This window comes from Plecotus auritus (genome assembly GCF_963455305.1).
Source record: "Plecotus auritus genome assembly, chromosome: 9".
In the NCBI taxonomy this organism is placed as follows: Eukaryota; Metazoa; Chordata; class Mammalia; order Chiroptera; family Vespertilionidae; genus Plecotus; species Plecotus auritus.
Window position 1 is genome coordinate 142,275,827 of NC_137783.1, and position 26,716 is coordinate 142,302,542.

Sequence of the window (26,716 nt, forward strand, 5' to 3'; positions counted from 1 at the left end):
GAACCAAAGCCATTTGTTGCACATCAGAGGAACATATTTTGTTTGCTCATTTAATGGAAATCTCTAGAATTAGAGGAATATCCATTAAATGTGCTGGAAATTTAAAAGTCACTTATGTGCTCTGACTGTTGGAAAAGTCTATATTTTGTTTCAATGATTCAAAGTGACTATGTTTCTTTAAATTGGAGTAAAGTACAGGCACCTCAAAATTTATTATCTAATTGTCTTTTGGATGATAGTTGACTCTTATTTCCCTGAGGTACAATATTGTAAATTAGGACTTCTTTCCTGGAACATTAGTTCATACCATAAAAACACCACAGTCCATCAAAATACATGAAAATTGAATATGCAGTATTATTAACATCTATTTTATAATTAAAAATAAGACTACTCAAGCATCATTATAAATATTTTTGAATGGGTTATTTATTTAGGCTGGACTAACAAAGCTTTTTAAAACATAAGACTAAGCACATTTGTTGAATAATTTCCTGAATAACTTATCTATAGAAAATAAAGGTGCCCATTGCTGTAAGTATATTTGAATTGTATCCAAAATTAATGTAATTTTTCTTGAAATTTTTATTTCAGCATGTATGTATGGCCCAGAAAATACTGGGACAGTAAATTTTGCTGAAATGTCTACATTTTTTTTCTCTCTTTAATCATCCCTGGTACTTCCATTCCAGTAAAAATAGTTGAATTACAACTCATCCCTCACTATCAGATAATTTGGTGCAGAGATATTTGTAGTTTGTAGGCACATGTACATGCATTTGGTTCATAAATGGGGTCATGAGTTGAATTGTGGATCATAAAATACATACCCATGTTCTAACCCCTGGTATCTGTGAATGTGATCTTATTAGGGAAAAGGACTTTACAGAAATAATGAAGTAAAGGCTTTTTGATGAGATCATCCTAGATTAATAGGGCGGGTCCTAAATTCATTGGCCAATGTCATAAGAAGAGGAGAAATACATGGAGAAATAGGCCTTGTGAAGACACACACAGAGATTAGAGTTATAAGCTGCCACAAATCACAGAATGCCTGGAGCCACCAGAAGGTGGGAGAGGCAAGGAAGGGTCCTCTCATTATACCTGCAGAGGAACTGCACCTGCTGACACTTCCATGTGGACTTCTGGTCTCCAGAACTACGAGAGAGTAAATTTCTGTTATTTAAAGCCACTAAAACAGTGGTAATTTGTTATGGAAGTCTAGGAAACAAATACAAATGGAAAGAGGCTTCTTATTTATAATTAAATAAGCTGTAAATATGTTTTTGAGCCAAGCTTTTAAGCAGGGGTCATTTGTAATTAGTTCCAGGAAGAGACTAGAGAGCCTTTGTGTAGGGAGCCGAGTACAGAATCTGGGGAGAACACCTTAAATATTACATCTAAATTAGGTATATTTAATGCTTCCACATGGCTAATGACCCAGTAGTGTAATAGACCTCATCTGAATTAAAATATTTTATGAAAATAATAACAGTGTGTAGACATGAAATAAAAGCCATTAATATTGAAAGTAGTATTGTCATTGATAGAGCCCAGAGTCAGAAATAATAGAGGTAACCATGCTAGTATTAAGCATTTTCATTATGGTGGTGGTGGTAGGAGGGATTATGGAGGCATTGTTAATGGGTATAATTCATTGAGATTCAGGAGTAGTCATTTAATCTTACTAGTCTAAATTTTCTGCTCTAAAATGTAAGGAAGGGAGGTAAAGCTTCAATAATTTCAATAATTCACTTATTTTCTTGGGAGTGTGACTCTTTAGGGAAAACCAGGCATTGGTGCACATGAAAAAGGTAGATCAAGATGACTTTGGAAGTCCAACATAACCTCCTATCTAATAAAAGAGTAATATGCAAATTAACCATCACTCACCTAAACACCCAAGCCATGCCCACCAGCCATGCTCACCAGCCAATCAGGAGCGAATATGCAAATAAACCCAACCAAGATGGCTGTGGCCACAGAGAGCAGGAGGGAGGCTTGGGTTTCCCCGGCAATGGAGGAAGCCAAGCTTTCCGCCTGCCCTTGCTGGCCTAGGCCTCCACCCAAGGCTACAAAGTTTGAATGATAGAAGATACATAAACCCAAACAGAAATGGCGGCAGCCACAGAGCTGGAAAGAGCAGGAGGCTAGGGTTGCCCCGGCGATGGAGGAAGCCAAGCTTTCCACACACCCTGGCCAGCCCAGGCCTCCGCTTAAGGCTACAAAGTTTCAATTATAGAAGATACATAAATCCAAAAAAAATTGGCTGCCTCCATGGAGCAAACATAAGGCTTGGCTCCGCTCCAGGCTACAAAGTTTCAATTGTAGAAGATAAATAAACCCCAGATACCAGGGCCTCCGCTTGGGTCGCCAGGGGGCGTGGCCGGCCTGCAAACCACCACAGGCTCCTCGCCCAGGCCACCCCACACCCCAAGGGAACCCCCACCCTGATCTGGGGCACCCTTCAGGGCAAACCAGCTGGCCCCCACCCATGCACCAGGCCTCTATCCTATCTAATAAAAGAGTAATATGCAGATTGACCATCACTCCAACACACAAGATGGCTGCCCCCATGTGGTCAAAGATACTGCCCCCATGTGGACACAAGATGGCCGCCACAAGATGGCCAGCAAGAGAGGGCAGTTGGGATGGACCAGGCCTGCAAGGGAGGGCAATTGTGGGCAATCAGGCCAGCAGGGGAGGGCAGTTGGGAGGGACCAGGCCTGTAAGGGAGGGCAGTTGGGGCTGAACAAGCTGGCAGAGGAGGGAAGTTGGGGGCGACCAGGCCTACAGGGAAAGGCAGTTGGGAGGGACCCAGGCCTGCAGGGGAGAGCAGTTGGGGGGGACCAGGCCTGCAGGGGATTGCAGTTGGGGGTGACCAGGCCTGCAGGGGAGGGCAGTTGTGGGGGACCCAGGCCTGCAGGGGAGAGCAGCTGGGGGGGGGGACCAGGCCTGCAGGGGAGGGCAGTTAGGGACAAACAGGCTGGCAGGGGAGCAGTTAGGCATCAATCAGGCTGGCAGGGGAGTGGTTAGGGGGTGATCAGGCTGGCAGGCAGAAGTGGTTAGGGGCAATCAGGAAGGCAGGCAGGCGAGCAGTTGGGAGCCAGCAGTCCTGGATTGTGAGAGGGATGTCCGATTGCCCGTTTAGGCCCGATCCCACCAGGATTGGGTTTAAACGGGAAGTTGGACATTCCTCGAGGGGTCCCAGATTGGAGAGGGTACAGGCTGGGATAAGGGACACCCCCCCCCCCCCGTGCATGAATTTTGTGCACCGGGCCTCTAGTATAATAACAAAAGCGTAATATGCTAATTAGACCAGATGTCCTTCAGATGACCTTCCAGATGAAGCCAGGGCTGTGAGGGAAGCCCGGGTCCCAGGTGTCTGCCCCCAGCCAGAGGGAAGGCCGGATCCTGGGTGACTCTCGGCAGCCAGAGGGAAGCCCAGGTTTCAACTGTCAGAGGGAAGCCAGTGCTGGCAGCTAGGGGAAGGAAGGCCTACTCTTGCATGAATTTCGTGCATCAGGCCTCTAGTAAAAATATAACATCCAGTCACTCCTGAACTATCAACAAGATTATCAATGTATCTTTTATTCTGGGAAGTTTCAAATCAAAACTTGAATTACTTGGTCAAAGCAACAGACAATGGTGCTATTCTTTTCTGAGAATTATCCATGATAAGAAAATATAGATTACTAGAGGCCAGGTGCACGAATTCATGCATATGTGGGGTCCCTCGGGCTGGCCTGCGATTGAGGCCTATCGGGGAACAGGCCAGCTAGGGAGAGGGGCCGCACGAGGTTGGCTGGCTGGTTGGGGTGGCTGGCCGGCCAGGGGGAGGGGCTGTGGGAGATTGGCTGGCCAGGGAGAGGGGCCATGGGAGGCTGGCTGGGGGTGGGGAGGGGCCACGGGAGGTTGGCTGTGGGAGCACACTGACCACCAGGGGGCCGCTCCTGCGTTGAGCACTGCCTTCTGGTGGTCAGTGCACATTATAACGACTGGTTGACCAGTCATTCTGGTCGTTCTGATTGTTCTGTTGTAATGGTTGCTTAGGCTTTTATATATATAGTAGATGGACAGAACCTTCATCTGAGGAATGTTCTATCTGGAAGCTACACTACAGAGGGAATTCCTATGACGGATATTTCATTTTTCCACTGGAACAATATTGAAATTGGGGCTTGTATTCTAGCAATTGGAGTCAATTGGACTCAAATATAATATGTATGTCCAGTGTTTGCCACAATTATACATTTATTATTATTATTATTATTATTTTATTGTTTAAAGTATTACATATGTCTTCCTTTTCCCCCATCAACCCCTCTCTGGCTACTCCCACCCCTCAGGACAAGCCCCCATCTCCCCAATGTCCATGTCCATTGTTTATTTTACACAATTATAAATTTTTACAATGATATAAAAATGCCCCAAATTTATAAATGGGTAGAGATGTTTTATGTAGATCAGTTGTATACCGATGTATACAATGCTGACTTTATAGCATACGTGTGAAGTTATAAAGACTTGAATGTGTAATTTTGAGGAGGAGCAGGGTATTTTGATTCTTGTTCATTCATCTGATTCCTTGAAGTTGAAATGGTTAGCTTCTTTTTTATTTTGACTTCTCTTCACCTCTCAAATATACATATTAAGGGCAGCCAATGATAAAATCTGTCAGAAAAGTGTTAATAGTTGATTTCTATTTGGGAGAGAAAAATTCTAGTCAATCACAGTACTTGCTTTGGTAAAATGGTTCAGGTTCAAACTCTGAAGATAAGGAGCTTTGTTATCGGTGTTGTCTTAAACACAGCATGAAAAACCTCTTTATTTTTATCTTTAATCTAGAGATTTCCTCCTATCTACATTTATTCTCAGTGGTATGTAGTCTCAGTAAGATGGTAGTGATGGTAATGGTGGTAATAGTAATTGTAAAATAATAATAAAAGTAAAATTAATATTTTCCAGTTCCAGGGTAAAGCAGGATATTTAATGAAGTAGATGCTACTGTTATTCCTACTTTACAGATGAGGCCACTTCCTCAAGTTTATATAATGAAACAATATTAGTTATAAGGATAGAAACTTCATTTTATTATTTAAAAGCCAATTCCCAGGAGTTCGGAAATAGACTCATATATGTAAAACATATTGATTGTTAAGAGCGACAACAAAACGCAAAGAAAATATTTTTAACAAATTATGCTGGACCAACTAAATGTTTATAAAAGAAAGAATTATCAAACTCAATCTCTATGCCATTTCATATATATTTATTTTAAATGAAACATAGATCTAAACATATAAGTTAAACCACAAAACTTCTAGAAGACAACCCAGGAGATAATCTTTGTAACTATCAGAAAACCAAATATTTTGCAGTCAGGACATAAAAAGCATAATCAAAAGAGGAAATAATGATAAGTTTGACTTTACCAAAATTAAAATTTTCTGCTTAGCAAAATTCAGCATTAAAAACTCGGCAAATCACAGTTTGGAAAACATATTTTAATACACATTTCTATAACAGATTATATATCTATCTATATAATAGAGAAATGCTAATTAACCAGGACGCTGTAACGGGTCCACCGGACAGGAGGAGGTTGTACGCGCAGTGTTGGGGACTGGCGGCAGGGGCCTCCGCGTGCCTGCGCTGGGGGAGGGCCTGATCAGCAGCAGCCATGGCTGCTCCAAGGGCCAGAGAGGGAGGCAGGGCCAGACCAGCGACTCGAGGGTGGGCGGCACCACGCGATTTCGAATCATGCGCTGGGTTCCTAGAATATATATATTTTAAAACAGATGCAAGTCAATAGTTAAAAAAATACAACCAAATGTAAAATTAACAAGGTAAAAACTTGGCTAAACATTGCATGAAAGATGATATACAGATAGTCATTAAGCTCAGGAAAATATGCTCTGCATCATTAGTCATTAGAGAAATACTAATTAAAAACACAATGGACACAATGAAATGTCATTCTACACTCAGCAGATGAGATCAAAACAAAACAAAACAACAGCATTAGCAATATAAAATTGTGGCAAGAATGTGGAAAAATTGTAAGGCTTATAAATTGCAAAGGAAATGCAAAATATATACCAACTTTGGTATCTGTTTGTCAATGTCTTATAAAAGTAATCATACATCTATCCCAGCAGTTCTCAGAGTATGATCTGAAGACCCTGAGTACGTAGTGTATGATTTTATTATGTGAAGTCTAATATCAGGCAAAACTAATCTATGAGGATAGAAATCAGAGTGGTTGCCTCTGCATTAGGGAAGACTTGCTTTCCAAGGTACAAGAGGGGACTTTCTGGCATCATCTCAGATAAAATAAAAAGGGCTACAGAAACAGTTATCTATTATGGGCTTTTGTCAAGTCCATATGTGGTGCTCCATTGTAAGATAACTGGGAACTGATGCTATTTTTAACACAGGATATATATTTTTTAAGTCCTTAATAATGAAAATGTCTTTCATTCAGGGTAATAGAATGAAAACAAGCATGATCCTTGACCTCAAAGAATTTACATTATTCTGGAAAAAAAAATAGCAATCATTAAGTAACGTCATAGAGGGAAGGATTATGAAGGGAAAAACAAAAAAGCAAATAGTTCCTGTGAGAGTGCAGACCTCGCCCAGAGAATGGACATAGTAAAAGATGTCCTTTTATCTTTCTTAATTAAAATGAGTTTCTGATGAACAGATGTAATCCTGGTGTGCTTGAGAGCCTGCCTCTCATTGTTTGCACTATTTTTTCACATTGAAAGCATTTACTGCTTATTTGTTATTTTTCCGAAGAGCAGTGTCATTGGGAGTGCACAGAAGAGAGCTGTCAGTCTTTTTGCCTGGTGTTTGTGCTAATTCTTAACACCTTCACCTAACATACTTCCTCAGTTTCACACCTAGCCTGCTCTCAGTTTCTGCAAGACAACACAGCACCTTTCCACACAGGCAAAGCTGCTTCTTTCCCTCTTTTACAGATAGTTTTCCCGTCTTCCTTGCCATTTATTCCTTCGCCCTGAATGCTCCTTCTAAGACATCCAAGTGGAAAATGAGTGATGAATGGAGAGGTAGACACAATCCCAGATCCAGAGTCACTGGCTTGCTTTTATTTTTCTGGACTCCTCCACCATAATGAGTAAGTGCATCGAATTTAAACTCACAAAAATCCCAGAACTGAAGTAGCTGTAGATTCCGTATTAGGTAGCATTGATTGAGTGTACACTACACATGTCTGAGGTAGTGCTCTCCTTAAAAATGTCTACTAAGGTTCTCATCTCATTGGATCCCTGAACAGTGTTATTTACTATGTCTTCATTGTCATCTTTGTTTTCTAAAGGAGGAAACAGACTTATGGACTAGTGGTAACTTTTCCTAGGCTTCAATACTAATCAGTAGCAGAGTAGGATTTAGTCCTGAGTCTCTGAGTTTGTTTGAAAAAAGGCTCTGAAGACATAAAATTCTAGAGCCCACTGCTTCCTAATCTAAGTTGTCCATCTCTTTTGCACATTGATTAGTTGAATCAAGAAGTTTAAATATTAAGTCTCCTGATCAAGATTAATGCAGAGTTGAAACTAGAACTCAGATCCGACTTTCAGTGTACTTATGACTAAGGTCTTTCTTGGAGATTTAGAGAAGTTCTTATGCCTCATATATTCTCTTGTGAATCATTTTCCCAATGTGTGCAAAAATGCAACAAAAAAGAACAACTGAATATATAGGACAGTGGTCGGCAAACTGCAGCTCGCGAGCCACATGCAGCTCTTTGGCCCCTTGAGTGTGGCTCTTCCACAAAATACCACGGCCTGGGCGAGTCTATTTTGAAGTGGCATTAGAAGAAGTTTAAGTTTAAAAAATTTGGCTCTTAAAAGAAATTTCAATCATTGTACTGTTTATATTTGGCTCTGTTGACTAATGAGTTTGCCGACCACTGATATAGGATTTAGCTTGTGAATTCATTTTTATCTAATCAAGAATAGGGCTATTTATGTAGAATCTCTGTAAAAGCAAACATTTACAAAAACCGGAATCCCTATTTTGCCTTTACTATTTTATGTGTGCAGTGTTGGAAAAATTATTCAATCATTTCATCCTCAGTTTTCCCTTTCTGGAAAAACAATGAGCCTGGTCTGTGTGGTTCAGTGGTTAAGTGTCAACCTATGGACTGGGAGGTCACAGTTCAATTCCTGGTTGGGGCACATGGCTGGGTTGGTTGCGGGCTCCATCCCCAGTGTGTGGTGTACAGGCGGTGGCCAATCAATGATTCTCTCTCATCATTGATGTTTCTCTCTCTCTCTCTCTCTCTCTCTCTCTCTCTCTCCCCCTTCCTCTCTGAAATCAATAAAAATGTATTTTAAAAAAATGAGTAAAAGCTGCCTCATAGGATATTATGAGATACTAGGAAAATGTAGTGCATCGTAGGAGTTAGTTACCTTTAAATGATGTGTCCCTTCCAAACAGTTTATTTCTACTTAAAACATATTAAGGGAATATCTCAGAAGCTTCTGGAATCATTCTCATATATTTTGTTTTTCATTACATTTTTTTAAACCTAAGTTTCAGGCTTTTTTGCAGTTAAAAACCATTTGTTTGAACTTCACTGAGATTGGAAACCAGCAGGTTACATTTTTGGGAATATTACTCAATAAATAGGAAATGCCATACATTGTTGGGAACCATCTGATGCTGTCTGTAAAATGGAGTTATATATTTTGTGCTCAGCGTCCCTGTAGGAAAGAGAGCTGAGTATACTTTGGTAAAAGCACTTATATGGCCACCACTCCAGGTGCAAAGTACACTTGTGTAGCTGTGAGGCACATGTGTTGTTTAAAAAAATAAACATGCGTGAGATTTTTATTTCATTTGCTATGATGGAAGGATGTAGAGTGAGTGCTTTAACAGAAGTTTGGGTCATGGCAGCATTTTATCACCTCAACCCTTGGTCTTTGATGTTAAACTAAGCAAAAGGAGCTGAAGAAAGAATTCTTGTTAGATAATCAGCAACTGCTTATTACTGTTAAGCTTCCAGCCTCTAAAATATTCTGGTGCATTGATGCAAAAAATTGCAAAAACAATCTATGCATTTGACTTGGCCTCTTTGCTGTTATACATTGGAGATGGAAGTCTTTGGGGATACAGCTGATCTCAAAATAAAGGAGTTTATTAAATAATGATCTGTGCTTTTTTTTTGTGCCTTTTCCTAATCTCATGATTTATTTCAGAACATGTCTATTTCTTATGTAGAATCTTGGTAAAAGTAAAGACTTATAAAAGTCCAAGTAAGAATTTGTGTTCTGCTTTTAATATTTTATCTGTCTAGGGTTGAGCAAGATCATTGAAGTTGAGGCCAATGAAGTGATTTCTGTTCTTTTCCTTGACAACTTTGTGAATCAAATATTTACATAAAGCACGTAGATAGCTTTGCCATTTTAAAACATTATGCTTCGTTTCAAACATGCTAGGCTACCAGAATTTTGATACCAGACACAATGTATTCAGCATTTGCTATGCATCCTTTAATGTTTTATGTGTGTGTTATGTGATTTTATTCTAAGTACTAAGCTTTGGAGGAAATACTGCAGGCTCAGTTTTACAGCTGGAGAATCTTAGTCTAAGCGTTCTGATATTAAGCAATGCACCTGAGGTCATTAGCTAGGTTTTAGGAGAACTGGAATTCAAATGAAGATCCATCTCACCACAAAAATGTCACATGTTTGTGTTTCCTATCTTTGTCTTTGGAGTGCCCAGTACAATGCCAAGCACTTAAATGGCACTCAATCAAGTTTGCCTGTTATACTTAATTTTAATATTGTATGAGACTTACTTCTGTTGTTACATTCTTCGTTTCACACAACATATATCCATATTCTTTCTCCTTCTTGTGTCTTAGTTTCCTTTCTCTATTCTATATCTCTGAATCTCTATATATCACATGGCTATTGAATTGAATTATTATAACTATGAAACAAAAGGATGTTTGTTAAAGGCTTAGTTAACATGGGGCTCAACATAAAGAGAATGCTCAATACATGCTAGAAACCTTCTTCTCTCTCTCTCCCTTTCTTGGGTTGAGTCCAAGACCCTTTTTGTGTAGCCCTGCTGCTCTGACAGTCTGACTCAGCCATGGCGATGCCATGGCAAAGGAGGCATGAGAAAGAGTGCTTAGAATAACTCCTGCCTCCCTTACATACACAGGATCTTCACATTTCTTCCCACTATTGATGGTCTCCTTGTTTCTGTTATCTGCACAAGAAAAGTAGATGAAAACGGAAAGATTGAGAACCAGTGCAGAAATTTCCTAACGATGTCAAACACATATGATGGTTGATTCATTGGCAAAAATAACCTTTTTCTACTGTAGTTAGCTTTTGGCGGTAGCTCCTGACCCCACCAGGAGTAGATATTTATTCTTCACTGAGTGTGCTTGAGGAGACTGAGTGTGGGGGAAAATATTTTGCATACACACTTACTTGAAACCATTTATGTGGCCTTGAAAACCTGTGCAAGAAAATAACATTTTATTTTGGTAAATTGATACATATTTTGATTATACTAGAACAGTGGTTGGCAAATTCATTAGTCAACAGAGCCAAATATGAACAGTACAACGATTGAAATTTCTTTTGAGAGCCAAATTTTTTAAATTTAAACTATCTAGGTAGGTACATTGTTATTAACTTAATTAGGGTACTCCTTCAATCGCGCTGTACGTGCGCGCCCGCACGTGGTATTTTGTGGAAGAGCCACACTCAAGGGGCCAAAGAGCTGCATGTGGCTCGCGAGCCATGGTTTGCCAACCACTGTACTAGAAGATCACCTTATTCAAAAGAAAGCTACAATTTACAAATGAACAATTCTTTAGAGCAATTCTTTTAAAAATTGATTAATTTCTCTCCTTTCTATTAATTTGGGGTTTGTGGCTTTGGGCTTGTTTCAGGAAAGGCTACCTCTAACCTGAAGAATCATTTTGCATGAGACACAGAGGAATCAGTAACAAAGCCTGAGGGATGCCAGATAGGAAATATGGACACTCAGGTATAAGAAATAGCCCAAATTCACTCCATAAATACATGGATGTATATTTCTTCTTGTTATGCTTGGCCATTGATTTCTGTTAGGGTGTCTACAATGAGCCAGATACTGTGTGGATTGCAAATATAAATGCCATGCTTCCTCTCCTCCAGGGCTTATGAATTACTGAGTGATACATACTCATGCAACAGTAAGTTAAATCCAATACCAAAAAGAAGTTCAGAAGAGAAGCAGAGTTCAATGGGGAGAGTTGTATTCAATGAGTATCAGAGCACCTAACACCTGCTAAGTGCTCACAGATCAAGTGCAGAATTAGTCATGTAGTCATCAGCATTATAGAGTTGGCCATTTGAATATGGGGAATAAAAGAAAAGCACATTTCTAAAATAGCTTGCACTTTCACTGGAAAAAGGGGAGAATGATAAAGCCTTAACTGGGATAGAGAACACACATGGAGGCCAATGACTGACTGACGGGGAAGATGTTATGAATGCTCCCAGACATTAGGAGTTCAAAGTTTTAAACCTCTGGGAAAAGGCAGCACATTATGAAGATTTCGCTCTGTGCTAATGGAATAAGCATAGCACCAGGACAGTGGTCGGCAAACTCATTGGTCAACAGAGCGGCAAACCATGTGGCTTTGGCTCGCGAGCCGCAGTTTGCTGACCACTGCACTAGGATATGAGTTTGGAGAGCTGGTCAAGATTCCCAGTGGCTTCCTTTTCATTCTCTATATGGTAATCTCTTAGTCCCACCTCTAAGCTCTGTCTCCACTCCTTAAATAATTTGTTAATAAAAAGCTAAAAAGTGTAACTTCAGTTGAGGGTAGAAGGAGGGGGTGTTAAATGTGAAGTGTTCTACTGGGTGGGTGGTGGGTGGAGGGATTGAGCAAAACAGAAAAAAAAAGAGAGAAAGAAAACCTCATGGAGATGAAAAACAGTGTGGTCATTGCCAGGGGGAGGAAGATAGAGGGAGGTGGAGAAGGGTATAGGGGTGATAAGTGGTGATGGATGGAGACTTTACTTGAAGTGGTAAACACACAATATGGTGTGCAGATGATGTATTGTAGAATTGTGCACCTGAATCCTATATAGCTTTGTTAACCAATGTAACCCCAATAAATTAAAAAAAGTGAAGTATTCTAGGAAACAACCCTCTTAGACGATTAGAGTTGGAATGTAGAAGTGGGGGTGTTCAATTATTAATACTTTTTTTCAGGAATATTTTTTCTTGCTTATTGTCCTAGACTGACAAATGAAGCCAACGTGTCTAATTAGCATTTGCAACCAACCTCATGATGCCAACCAAAGAAAAGCAGATTAATGATGATCTGTAAAAACAAATTAGGCTGCAGCATACACCATGTAAATAGCCTACTTTTATTTCCCATGCTATGAGGGGCAGCTTTAATTAGTCTGCAGAAGTATTGTCAAATAAAATGCCTTGTCAAATAAAAGTTTGCTTCTTTAAGTGCCACTAATAGACAAGGTAAAGCTATTAAAAACAGCCAGCTAGTGTATAGACATTTAGAGAGAAGGGGGCCTTTTAAATATTTCCATACTTGTGACTTTTAGTTAGAATATCTGTTATTGCTGGTCATGTACTTTTAGTATTGAAACTTGAGACAAAATTTACCTAAATAATGATTCTTAGGAGATGCAAACATGTAAAGCATAATGCCCATTTCATTTTTAAAGCTTTATTATTGATAATTTAATGACTTCTCGGATGTTCTAATTCATCCTAGAATAAAGCAATATAAGATTGAGTATGCTAAGTGATTAAGGGTAGGGGGAAAGATGTAGGCCTCTTAAGAATTCTGCTCAAGAATTTATTTTGACCAATACTTTAAGACATAGTAGTAGTCATGCCTGAAATAGTCATTTATAAAGTATTTAGAGAAAATATGTTCACTATAATAGAATCATTCTTCTTTTTAGCTTAGTTTGGCCTTTTCCTATTAAATGGTGTAGCTTAATTTGCAATTCTTAGTAATGGTTTGTCCTTTCAAATGTGATTGTCCTTTCAGAAACAGAATAGGATGTCTACATTGTTTCATTAAGCAAACCTGAGTTTACCTTCATTTTTCTTTCTCCCGAATGCATAAATTTTCACAAAAGAAACTCTTGCTTTGTGAAATCAAATATAATTTTGTAAATTGACCCAATGGAAATAGCACTGCAATTCTCAGAATTCACATGGAAGTTCATTTTTCCTTCTTTCCTTTCAGAGTCATGTTGCTGTTGGTCTTTCCATCACAATATTCTTCTTAACCTCTCCCCCCAATAAAAACACATGTTTCTTAGCTGCCCTGGCTTATTTCCTACAGTTCATAGGCAACGCTATGAGGTTCATAGGAAAAACTTAGAATTATTCGACTGCTAAGAAGCAGAGCTGGGATTTTTATTTATGCTGCCATACATATTAGAAGGATTAAGGTTTCCACTCTTATTGGTCTTGACAAAATATGTTGGGGAGCATTGCTAAATATGTAGCAATGGGCACATCCCAAGTTGCTAACAGAACTCTGGGTTAAAGAACAAACCATCAGCCCGGCTGCTGTAGCTCAGTGGGTTGAATTCCTGATCAGAGCAAATGCCTAGGTTTCACAGGGGTGTGCAGGAGGAAGCCAGTCGATGATTCTCTCTCATTATTGATGCTTCTATCTCTCCCTCTCCCTTCATCTCTCTGAAATCAATAAAAAAATATTTTTTTAAAGAACAAACCATCAGGCATTGGAAGAAATGACACAAGGTATATTATTTTTTTTTAAAGGAAGACTGATTTTAATCCTTGTGGTATAAAACATCCAATGGAAGATGATTTCTAATAGAGTTACAATGCCACTGCCATGCATTTTTATACTTTAAAATGTCAATGAGAGAGAGGGAGAGAGAGAGAGAGAGAGAGAGTTCTGTATATTGTAGTCTGAAACACAAAACCACTCCAAGCTGTATGAGAGAAGAAGCTCTTAGGAGCTTATATGCTCTTGGCTGTTTCCTTTCCTGTACAATGTTTTGGTTTGGTCAGCTGGTGCCACACAACTTGGAGAGTTAGGGAAGCAAAGGGAAGCAGCCTGGAGCGCTGGCAGAATGCTTGGTGCATTGCAGCGTTGGCTCCTGTCATGCTGGGAGCTGGGCATTTATGGAGCAAGTCATTCCAAAAAGAACCCCGTAAGGCCAAGCTATTTAAGTTTGCAGTTCTGGGCAGAAATGGTCTCATACCAGAAAAGCTTTGTTCCGGGCCTGAGTCTGAAATAGATAAAAATCCAATTCTTTTCAGGTTTGTTGTTTTGTTTTGCTTTGTTTATTTGCTCTTTTTCCTTTCGTTTGGGATTGGAAGACTGATATTTTCAGCAGACTCAGGTTGGATCCTGGGCTTATTTCTCCAGCGAGTGCAGTGCCAAGCTCCTGACTGCAATCCCAGCAGACCTTATCCAAGGAGGAATCATGATGTTGCCAGAAAGAGAATGGATGTTAGCTAGCCAAGTACCAGAAAAAGTCATTGTAATGTGCCAAATGGAACACTAAGCATATAAGATACATCCATGTATAATTCCCTTTCTGTTAAGAAAGGGATTTTGATAAGTCCGGGGACAGAAAAAGAAATATGGTAATGCCATTCTAAATAAATAATTAGCATGAGCAAAAACAAAATCTATATTTGAGCAGAAACTCACAGTATTTGCAGAATGTGAGAAATAAATAGGGACCAAATGTTATGTCCTCTGATACCACATTAGAATCAACTTTAGGTACATAGTTTTCAACCAAAGCAGACTAAACTACACTATTTTTTAAGAAATGATAGCCCTGGTACATGTGGTTCAGTGGTTAGAGTCTTGGCCTGCGCACTGAAGGGTCTTGGGTTTGATTCTGGTCAGGGACACCTACCTAGGTTGCAGGTTTGATACCCAGTCCCGGTTGGGGTGCATGTGGGAGGCCACCAGTCAATGTCTCTCACATGAATGTCTCTCTCTCTCTCTCTCTCTCTCTCCCTCTCTAACCCCCTCCTTTCCTCTCTCTGAAAATCAATGGAGAAACATCCATTGGTCAATCCTCAGGTAAAGATTAAAAAAAAGAAAGATTATAACACTATCTGTAACAACATGAAGCTAAATTCATAGATACTATAATCTATCTACACAGATAATTTAAAAATCGAAATAGTGCCCCCTTGCCAGTAAAAAATAAAGGAAAATAATTTAACAGAAAAACATGTATTTCAGTATATCAATCCTTAGGCACAATCTCAGAGAGAATTAAATAGTCACATCTTTTTACTTGTGCTCAGGAATGCCACAGCTACAAATGTAACTGATACAAGTGTGTTGCTGTGGTGACTCTGTCCCTATTGCCAGCACGGCTGTATTAATGTGTGTTTCCAAAGTGGAGAAGTGTTCTTGGAAAGTTTCAAACAAATAACATTCAATTTTATCCCAGGTACTATCATTTCTGGAAAATTCAGAAAACACTATGCAATTGGATGTTTTTTAGAAAATGGAATTAAGTTCTATTGTTAGATAAGGATGCACATTATTTTCACCTACTCAGTGTCCCCTGGGGCTTTCCAAGGTCATGCAGGATTAGTGGAATCCCTCCTCAAGTGGAACTGTCTATGCATTGATAGACTTCTATGGACCCTGCCCATTAAATGTCACTCCAGTCTCCCATCCCCATAACAACAAAATGCTAATGGGTGAAACTGCACCCTTTGAGAACTTTAAGTGGACATAATGAGGGAATGGGCTTAACTAAGTATGTTTTATTATTAATGTCAATTTAGAAAAGTGATGGCAAGGAATGAGAACTCAGGGAAACTGGAATCAGGGCAATAAAAATAAATATAAAGAAAAGAAGACATATTTGAAAAATCTGCAACCTGAAGACTGACTGGAAGTGAACGATAAGGGAAAAACAGAGTTGGAAATATTTGGGTCATGGATACGTTTGGTGTCTGAGTGAATGGTTGGCATTAACCATAACGGGTGCTATGAGAGGCAGCATTTTGTAAGGGGAAATGATAGTCAGCATTGTCCTCCACATATAAAACCTGGCATGCATCTGAATGTCCATGTGGATATGATAATTAGGTAGAAGTTTTAGTCTGGATCTCTGGAGGGAGATCTTAGTGGAGGATACAGACTGGAGAGTCTTCAGAATATGAAGAGAATGGAATGAAATGCAGCTGTTGAGGAAGAGAACCTGTTAGAATAGCAAATGTAACTTAGAAAGTTAGCACATTGTTTTCTATCATGAGTTACCAGAGTGCAGTCTGGAAGAAAGTATTTCCCTAAGCGCCTGCCTGGAAGTTTAATAGGCCAATGACATTTAAACAATAAAGAAAGTAATGCTTGCTTGCTTCTGCCATGCAAGAAGATACACATACTATCAGTCGTATCAGATCAGCGTAGTACTCAAAAGTGCATTCAGGCTGGGATGCAAACCTCAGTTCATATCTTAAACCTTTGTATTTAGATAATTCACTTGAAAATTATGTGGCTAAGTTTTCCCAGCCTTAAAATGAGGATAATGTATCCAAGTAACAAGATATTCATAAGATTACATGTGAAAATACTCAGGAAATGAAGGCCCATGTTGAATATGAGAAGCACTTAGAATCATCTGACAACTGGGGGAAGGGGGTTATCTACAGAGGCCTGTTTATGTCATGATTGAAGTCTCTTGCTTAAAACCTCCAATGGGTCTGGACTGCTGCTGAATTGCCCACAATCGGAAGACTGTCGGGAGCAGTGCTACATATAGTTACAAGGAGGGGAACCAAGGGCCCCCCCATACAAAGAGAACTAACTCAATCCACCCAACATAAGTGGATGGGAAAGATGAGCAGGACTCTGAATGAGCTGTTCTCAGCAGAGGAAATCACTGGATTGAGCATAGTATGGTGGCTTTATTCTGATTAATTATATCCTTAACCCATTCTAGGCACACACACACACACACACACACACACACACACACACACTCACACACAACCTAAGGAGAGATAGGGATCACAGTAAACCTCAAAATAACTATTCTACTAATTATTAAATAGTGTCCCCTGGACAGCTTTGGAAAACATGGGGAAGGGAGAGCTTCCCCTGGCATGCAGGGACTAAAGTGACTCCTGCTATTCTTGCAAGGAAAGGGCCTACCTTGGTGCCTGCCCACAGGGTTTGTAATAATGGAAGGGGCAAGAAGGAAGGGGACTGAAGGACCCAGGTAGCCTGAGGGACAGGTATGACACCATGCACAATGGAGGTGGTACCAGCAGGAATCAGTTTGCTTCTGGTTACACAGGCAACTTCCCTTGGGGCCCCCAGACCACCTGCCAAAGGCCCGGACATGAGACCCACAAATGGTGAAACATGAGAAATGAGACCTATGAAAACTAAAACTACTGACTGAATTTATTTTTTTATTTTTTCACACTTTAATTAATTAATTGATTAATTAATTAATGTTATTTATTGATTAAGGTATTACATTTATGTCCTTAGCCCTCCATTGCCTCCCCACCCCCTACTCATGCCCTCACCGCCTCCCCTAGTGTCTGTGTCCATTGGTTATGCTTATATGTATGCATACAAGTCCTTTGGTTAATCTCTCCCCTTTCCCATCACCCTCCCCTGCTTTCCCTCTGAGGTTTGACAGTCTGATCGATGCTTCTCTGTCTCTGGATTTGTTTTTGTTCATCAGTTTATGTTGTTCATTGTATTCCACAAATGAGTGAGATCATGTGATATTTATCTTTCTCCAACTGACTTATTTCACTTAACATAATGCTCTCCATCTCCATCCATGCTGTTGCAAATGGTAGGAGTTCCTTCCTTTTTACAGCAGCATCATATTCCATTGTGTAGATGTACCATAGTTTTTTAATCCACTCATCTGCTGATGGGCACTTAGGCTGTTTCCAAATCTTAGCTATTGTAAATTAAATTGTGTTGCTATGAACATAGGGGTACATATATCCTTTCGGATTGGTGTTTCTAGTTTCTTGGGATATATTCCTACAAGTGGGATCACTGGGTCAAATGGGAGTTCCATTTTTAGTTTTTAGAGGAAACTCCATACTGTTCTCCACAGTGGCTGCACCAGTCTGCATTCCCACCAGCAGTGCACGAGGGTTCCTTTTTCTCCACCTCTCCAGCACTTGTCATTTGTTGATTTGTTGATGATAGCCATTCTGACAGGTGTGAGATGATACCTCATTGTCGTTTTGATTTGCATCTCTCAGATGATTAGTGACTTTGAGCTTGTTTTCATATATCTCTTGGCCTTCTGTATGTCCTCTTTCGAAAAGTATCTATTTAGGTCTGTTGCCCATTTTTTGATTGGGTTGTTTATCTTCCTTTTGTTAAGTTGTATGAATTCCCTGTATATGTTAGAGATTAAACCCTTATCAGAGATAACATTGGCAAATATGTTCTCCCATGCAGTGGGCTTTCTTGTTGTTTTGTTGATGGTTTCTTTTGCTGTGCAGAAGCTTTTTATTTTGATGTAGTCCCATTTGTTTATTTTCTCTTTAGTTCCCATTGCCCTCAGAGCTGTATCAGTGAAGATATTGCTTTGACATATGTCTGAGATTTGGCTGCCTGTGGATTCCTCTAACATTTTTATGGTTTCCCTTCTTACATTTAAGTTCTTTATCCATTTTGAGTTTATTTTTTGTGTATGGTATAAGTTGGTGGTGTAGTTTCATTTTTTTGCATGTATCTGTCTAATATTCCCAACACCATTTGTTGAAGAGACTGTCTTGACTCCATTGTATGCTCTTGCCTCCTTTGTCAAATGTTAATTGAGCATAGTGATTTGGGTTGATTTCTGGGTTCTCTATTCTATTCCATTGGTCTATATGTCTGTTCTTGTGCCAGTACCAGGCAGTTTTGAGAACAGTGGCTTTGTAATACAGCTTGATACCTGGTATTGAGATCCCTCCTACTTTGTTCTTCTTTCTCAGGATTGCTGTGGCTATTTGGGGATGTTTTTTATCCCAGATGAATTTTTGGAGAGTTCATTCTAGGTCTGTGAAATATGCCGTTGGTATTCTAATGGGGAGTGCATTGAATCTGTAGATTGCTTTGGGTAGTATAGACATTTTAATGATGTTGATTCTACCAATCCATGAACACGGTATGTTCTTCCATCTGTTTATGTCTTCTTCTATCTCTTTTTTCCATGTCCTGTAGTTTTTCCGAGTACAGGTCAGTTACTTTCTTCATTAAGTTTATTCCTAGTTATCTTAATTTTTTTTTTTTTGGTGCAGTGGTAAATGGGATTTTTTAAAATCTCTCTTTCTGTAAGTACACTATGGTGTATAAAATGCCATAGATTTCTGGGTGTTAATTTTGTATCCTGCTACATTGCCAGATTCATTGATTAAGTGTAATAATTTTTTGATGGAGTCTTTAGCATTTTCTATGTACAGTATCATGTCTTCTGAGAATAATGACAATTTTACATCTTCTTTTCTAATTTGGATGCTTTTTATTTTGCCTTCTTGTCTGATCGCTATGGCTAGCACTTCCAGTACTATGTCGAACAGGAGTGGTGAAAGTGGGCATCCTTGTCTTGTTCTTGTTCTTAGGTGAAATGGTTTTAGTTTTTGCCCATTGAGTATGATGTTGGCTGTAGGTTTGTCATATAAGGCTTTTATTATGTTGAGGTATGATCCCTCTATTCCCACTTTGCTGAGGGTTTTTATCAAGAAAGGGTGTTGGATTTAGTCAAATGCTTTTTCTGCATCAATTGATATCACTATGTGATTTTTATCTCTCAGTTTATGTGATGTATCACGTTTATTGGTTTGTGGATCTTATACCATCCTTGCATCCCCAGGATAAATCCTACTTGGTCATGGTGTATGATCTTTGTGATGTAATGCTATATCTGATTTGCTATAATTTTGTTGAGGATTTTGGCATCTTTGTCCATGAGGGATTTTGGCCTGTAGTTCTCTTTCTTTGTGTTGTCTTTATCTGGTTTTGGTATTAGGGTAATGCTGGCTTCATAGAAGGAGCTTGAAAGTGTGCCTTCCTCTTGAATTGTTTGGAATAGTCTGAGGAGGATATGTTTTAGTTCTTTGAATGTTTGGTAAAACTCCCCTGTGAAGCCTCCTGGCCCCGGGTTTTTGTTTGCTGGAAGCTTTTTGATGACTGCTTCCATTTCCTTCATAGTTATCAGCCTATTGAGATTTTTAGATTCTTCCTGATTGAGTTTTGGAAGGTTGTATTTTTGTAAGAATATGTCCATTTCCTCTAGGTTGTACTGAATGAATTTTTATACACATAAAGCACTTAGCTTAGGCCCTGGTATATAGGAAGTAATCTGGAGTAGTTGAAGCCGATTTACCATTAAACATCTACATTTCTTATATTGGAAAGGTTTATTTGCACACTTGGGTGTCTGCCAATTTAATTCATGAATGAAAACAACAACAAATGGTAATGAAACAAACACAGTGACATGTATTGTGATACTAATATATCAAAGAGAGGTAGAAATTAGTCTTTCATCATTTGTTCTCAGGCTGCTTCTCCAAGGCTCAGGCCACATACACGCCAATAGTGGCCCACCACCCACATTGTACTTGAAAAAATCAAGGGAGATTATCCTTAAATGTTCTTAATTAAAACAATAATCATGATACCCAGGCTGTGAAGAATGCAGGCTGCCTTCTCCACAAATTATGTTAACATATACATTTTAAAAAACAGATTTAATAAGGTCTGAGGCATTTGACCCAATTAAATTCTCAGTCTCCTGTATCTCAGCTACTACTCAGCCTGTGAGGCTCATGCATAGTTACTGGGATCTGCTCATTGACAAGGCCACTGTAGAAAATGGGTTTCTTGCCCTTGCTGCATATTATGATTGACAGCACAATCTGCAAGAATGTTGTGGTGTCAGGAATGCCATGATGAATGTGAGGTTTCTATGATGCCTAGCAGAGTTCTCTTAATTGTGATAGAGTACCAGGAGTTACAGTTATTGAGATGCAAACTGTGCAGGAGGGAACCAGCTTTTTCACTTAATATTTAGAATGGAAATTTATCAGAGTGCACTGCACATGGAAAGGGTTCTTATTCTATTTCAGGAGTGTGTGTGTGGGGGTGTGTGCAGTCCCATCAGGTCATAAATAAGGCAAAATCTGTATCTTACCGTATATTGTGACCCCCTCCCCCAAATACCACTGCTACATCTGATCTACATCATTTATTCTTAATTTGTATGTGTCACAGCTTTTTCAATATCTAAGGAAAATCATGCAACTGCTTCTGAGAAAATTCATATATCAAATTGTTTTATACAGTCTCATTTAGTGTCTGAACCCCTCAATAGATGTTCATAACATGGGCTAACTCTTTTCTTTTTGCAATGGAGACCAAGAAAAGTTATCCTCTGTGGATTCCCTTAGTGGGAAGGGGGAATGTAAATGTAATATTTTTTTAATAGACACACACACACACACACACACAAACACACAAAGACAAGAATCCCATAAGCAAAACATAAATTGGGAAGGCATTTATTATTATCTCTTTTTTATAGAAGAGTAAATTAATGACTTTACAATGTATAGAATATAGTACTTCTTCACTAAATACTGTAAATGAAATAAAATTCCAAAGCTATTTATTTGAGACAAAGAAATCAGAACTCCTTAGCAACTTCTAGGGAAGTTAGCCGTAGTCATGGCAAGAAGTGTAATCTAACACAGTGAGTTTTTGGTGAACAGGAGATAGTGTTTGTTCTGTGAAGAATCCATTCACAAATCTAATGGAATGTATGTTTTTTATTAAGCATATTGCTTTGCTTTTCTTCATTTCTTCCTTCACCTTTACCCATTATTTTGGAAGGGAATATAAAACAACTTTCTTAGGTAAAAACGATTTGTAAAAGAAATGTTTAGATATATTATACATGATGTTTTTCAAATGTTATAACTGAGCATGACACAATCTTGGCTTTACTTACATAACATGCTGTGTTATATATATTTTATAGGGTTTTCATTCAAAACTAAGACATCACCATAAACAGAATTCCACCTGAACTCCAAAAACCATCTTGGCAAAGTCTTCCAAATTATTCACTATGCATGTGCTTTCAAATAAAGAAATCAAACTTCGGGATTAAACTTATGATACAGGTGTAAGATCCTACGCTATTACTAAAATACCTTTCTAAGAAGAAAAATGCAGAAAGATTAAGAAAATATTTGAGAAAGGGATTGGTAGACATAAAAAGCTTATTTCCTTCTGAATGTATTCTTCAAACGTCATTTTTATTTTTCCCACATTGCTTATTACACTGATGAAATAACTGCTCACTAGTCTCTTCACCCATGCACATTTAGCTTTAAGAAAACTTTGGGTTGCCCAGCCAGCATGGTTCAGTAGTTGAGTGTGGACCTAAGAACCTGAGGTCACGGTTCTATTCTGGCATATGCCTGGGGCACATGATCCTCAGTAGGGGGCATGCAGAGGCAATCGATTATTCTCTCATCATTGATATTTCTACCTATCTCTTTCCCTTCATCTCTGAAATCAATAAAAATATATTTAAAAAAAGAAGAGAAAAACTTTGGGTAATGCATCAGAACACCAGTCCTTATTGTCTGGAAGACATTTGAGAAGGCACTATTGAGTCTGCGTGGTGCTGTTGTAAGTGCTTTACAGATAGCATGCCACTTAGTCCTATGGAAATTCACTGAAGTATTATATTCCTTCTGAAGCTCATATCTCTAAAAATTGTTTTGCTGTGGTTTCAACTCACCTTCCTCCCAAAATAGTATGTCTAAAATTAGCATGAAGACTTCTTTCCTGAGGAAGTTGAAATTGGAAGGTAAGGCCCTGGGTTCTACGCTTTAAATAACCTCCCCAGGTAATTCTGATAAATGTGCTCCATAGACCACATTTTAAGAAACTCTATTTTAATGTTTACAGATATCTCTTAAGCACTTTTATATCTAGTAAAATAAAGTCTGTGTTTGGTTTGCTTTTTATATTGTGGCTGGTTCAGAGCTTTGATAAAAGTGAAGTGGTTTCTTTATATAAAATAAATTTTAAAATAGAACACTTGCTTTAAAATTTTCATTTAAATATAGATTCCAATTGTTTTATTTTTTCTTCAGAAAGCCAAAATTCCTTTAACATATATATATATATTTTTGTTATTCACCAGATGAACAGTGGGTGAGCTTTAGTCATACCACTGTAAGCAGGGCTATGAGGGAAGCTCATTGATTTTTTTTTACAATGTGAGTTAAGTATGTTATTGGCAGACTGCACAGGGAATGGATGAGTAACATTCAACAAGTCCATTTTTCTTTAAGTAGATATTGTAGTATATTTCAGATTTGGAAAAGCTAGTGTGTCATTCCCAGAAAAGTGTGGTTTTTATCTTCTTTTAGAGGTGACCACAATGCATATTGGCATGTGCAGTGTGATACTATATGGTGGTGTTATCTCATGTTTCATAACTTTACTATATTCTTTAGGTCTAAAAAACTTGCATAGATTTATTTTACCTCATGGAAAAAAAGTTGGGGAACAGCAGTCTGTAAGGCAGTGCAGTTTGCAGACTTGTCAGCTAGGTGACTAGGGAAAACATGGTGACATGATTGTCATCCACATTGACACAGTCTTGGGCTGTGTTGACGGAAGGGTGGTGTTCAGATCATAGGAGGCAATGGGTCAACAAAAATAAGAGATTATGTAGATATTTTTTAGTAGAAGAACACTTTATGATCTTGGGCAAATTACTTAACTTTTCTATGCTTAACTTTATTCATGCAGAATGGTGTTGATGATAATAGGGGTATCTACCTTAGTCTCATTATGAGGATGGCATGAGTGAAATCAAGTGAAACACTGAGAATTGTGCCTGGATCCAGGTAAATCATTAAGAGGTATTAGCAGTTATTACTATAATGTTCCAAAAGAAATTTTTAGATTGTGGATTGGTAGAGATGGAATTAGATAAATCCTACAGTTCATTTGACCTCAAGAAACTTTTTTGGTCCTTGAATAAATGTATCTTATAATAGTCCTATAAACTAGTTTCCCATAAATCTATCATGTTGGGCAATCTCTCTCAAAATAGGTTGCCACATGTCTTAGAATTCTGTAACTTGGAAGGATTCACTTGGCCTTTTGATACTAAGGTAGGCAGAATTCTAAGATAACTCCTCAAGATTCCCCACCCTAATCCTGGAGACAGTGAACATGCTGTCTTTCTCCCGTTGTTACTCTGCAGTTGTATTGTTAAATATGTGGCAGTGGGGATTTTGCAGATGTAATTAAGGTTACAAATTAGTTGACTTAAGTTAGGGAGATGGTCAGAGTGGGTCTAGCTTAATTATAGGATCCCTTTTAAAACAGGGCATTTTTGCCCAGCCTGGAATGCTCAGTGGTTGAGCTTGAACTATGAGCCAGATCACAGTTTGATTCCCAGTCAGGCCACTTGCCCTGGTTACAGACTCTATCCCCAGTGTGGGGCATGCAGAAGGCAGCCGACTGATGATTCTCTCTCATCATTGATGTTTCTAAATTATATTAAAAAAATAGACACACAAATAGGGCATTTTCTCCAGCTAATTGCAGAAGGGAAGGAGAAGGCAGAGTTTCAGTATGAGGAAGATTTTACATGAGGGATCTTTTTTTAAAAAAATGTGTTTCTATTGATTTCAGAGAGAGGAAAGAAGAGGGAGCAAAAGATAGAAACATCAATGATGAGAGAGAATCATTGATCAGCTGCCTTCTGCACTCCCCCTATTAGGGACAGAGCCCTCAACCCGGGCATGTGCCTTGACTGGGAATGGAAAGGTGACCTCCTAGTTCATGGGTCAATGCTCAACCACCGAGCCACACCAGCTGGACCATGATGGATCTTGTTGGTTGTGATGTTGTGAAAGGGCCTGAGAGAAGTCCCACAGCAAGGAACTGTGCACAGCTTCTAGGAGGTGAGAGTTGCTTAGCTGCCAGGAAGAGACTTCCTTCCTACAAATACAAAGAAATTGATTTTGCCAACAACCTGAATGTGTTTGGAAGTGATTTTTCCCCCTCTCAGATTTGAACATAGTCAGCTGACATACCTTAGTGCAGTGGTTCTCAACCTTCCTAATGCCCTGACTCTTTAATACAGTTCCTCATGTTGTGGTGACCCCCAACCATAAAACTATTTTCGTTGCTACTTCATAACTGTAATTTTGCTACTGTTATGAATCGTAATGTAAATATCTGTGTTTTTCCATGGTCTTAGGCAACCCCTGTGAAAGGGGTCGCGACCCACAGGTTGAGAACCGCTGTCAGGGGTCGCCTAAGACCGTTGGAAAACACAGATATTTACATTACGATTCATAATAGTAGCAAAATTACAGTTATGAAGTAGCAACGAAAATAATTTTATGGTTGGGGGTCACCACAACATGAGGAACTGTATTAAAGGGTCGTGGCATTAGGAAGGTTGAGAACCACTGCCTTAGTGTGAGATGCTGAGCAGAAAACCAAGCTTGCACATGCTGGACCTCTGACCTAAAGGACGTGTGTGGTAATAAATGAGAGTTGCTTTAAGCCATTAAGATTGTGTTGATTAGTTATGCCACAATAAGAATGAATACAGTTACTGAAAAGGGATATGGAGGTCAAATTGGTTTAGAAAATATTTTTATACAACAAAAGTTAACTGGATGTCATCTTTTGGCAAATGTTGTGTAGAGCTAATGAAAAGGACTAGTGTAAATGCACTATAAATGTCTTATTAGACAGAAATGGAAATCACCATCCTATTGAAAGACTTGAAGAGACATTGACCTTTTGACTGTGATCTGCTGAGCCATTTTCCATAAGATTTGTTCCCTCATTGAAGCCTTTCTTTTTTCTGTCTTTCATATATGGATTGTCATTTCCTAAATGGTAATTAAACTCAGTTGTGAACCTAAAGCTTGAGGAAGCTTGCATATGAAATACCTCTATTTAAAATAAAACTACTACTGAAAGCATTAGAGATGCATGCACATACACACATATATACATATTTTTAGGGTATTAGCCACAAATAACTATGTGAATTGGATTTTGTTTGTATTCTCAATTGATTCCTAATGTGATAAGCAAAAAGATTTGATACTATTGTCAAAATTAAAAGCTTTTTAATAGACTTATAAATCTTGAAAAATTAAAGTTCCAAATCAACGTGTAGTTGGCAATGAGGCATAATTGAATCCATTTGGTTTGCATTAAAATATGGACTATGTCAGTAAAATATGGGTGTCTCATTCTGGGAAGACAAGTTTCTTTCAAATAAGAAGACCCCTTAAAGTCTACAGGAATGTCTAATCGGACAGGTATGGAAATAAACACAAGTCTGAGCTGATTTGTCAAAAGTTACTCATTGCACAATTGAACCTAGAATTTTAATTTGTTTTCAATTCAATGTTATTTCTATTAAATATCATTTTATGTATTTTTTACATACATGGTCTGGTGACACAACTTACTCAGTGACAGTAATTTGTCTCGTCATAAATAAAGTCACTTGGCATCATGTGATAGACACATGAGATCTAAGACAGGTGTCCAACCATATCTTCTGACTTACTGTAGCTCCAGAGATCTGTGGGAAGGGGTATGAACTTGTTCCAAAATTGGGGCTTGGTTATGTTCAGACCC

The 26,716-nt window shown here is 38.8% G+C and overlaps 1 protein-coding gene across 12 annotated transcripts in view; it reads left to right on the plus strand.

The window, feature by feature from the left end:
- Nucleotides 1-26,716, plus strand: part of LRRC4C (leucine rich repeat containing 4C) — a 1,012,843-nt gene that overhangs the window by 106,553 nt on the left and 879,574 nt on the right. Inside the window, exon 1 of one of the 12 annotated variants that reach the window (XM_080642545.1) lies at nt 6,987-7,144. The exons of 10 other annotated variants lie outside the window; for them this stretch is intronic. The gene's annotated coding sequence lies outside the window, so the exon portion shown is untranslated. Of the gene's footprint in view, nt 1-6,986; nt 7,145-26,716 lie in introns of those variants that run through there. One more of the 12 variants, XM_080642551.1, reaches the window with a different exon arrangement.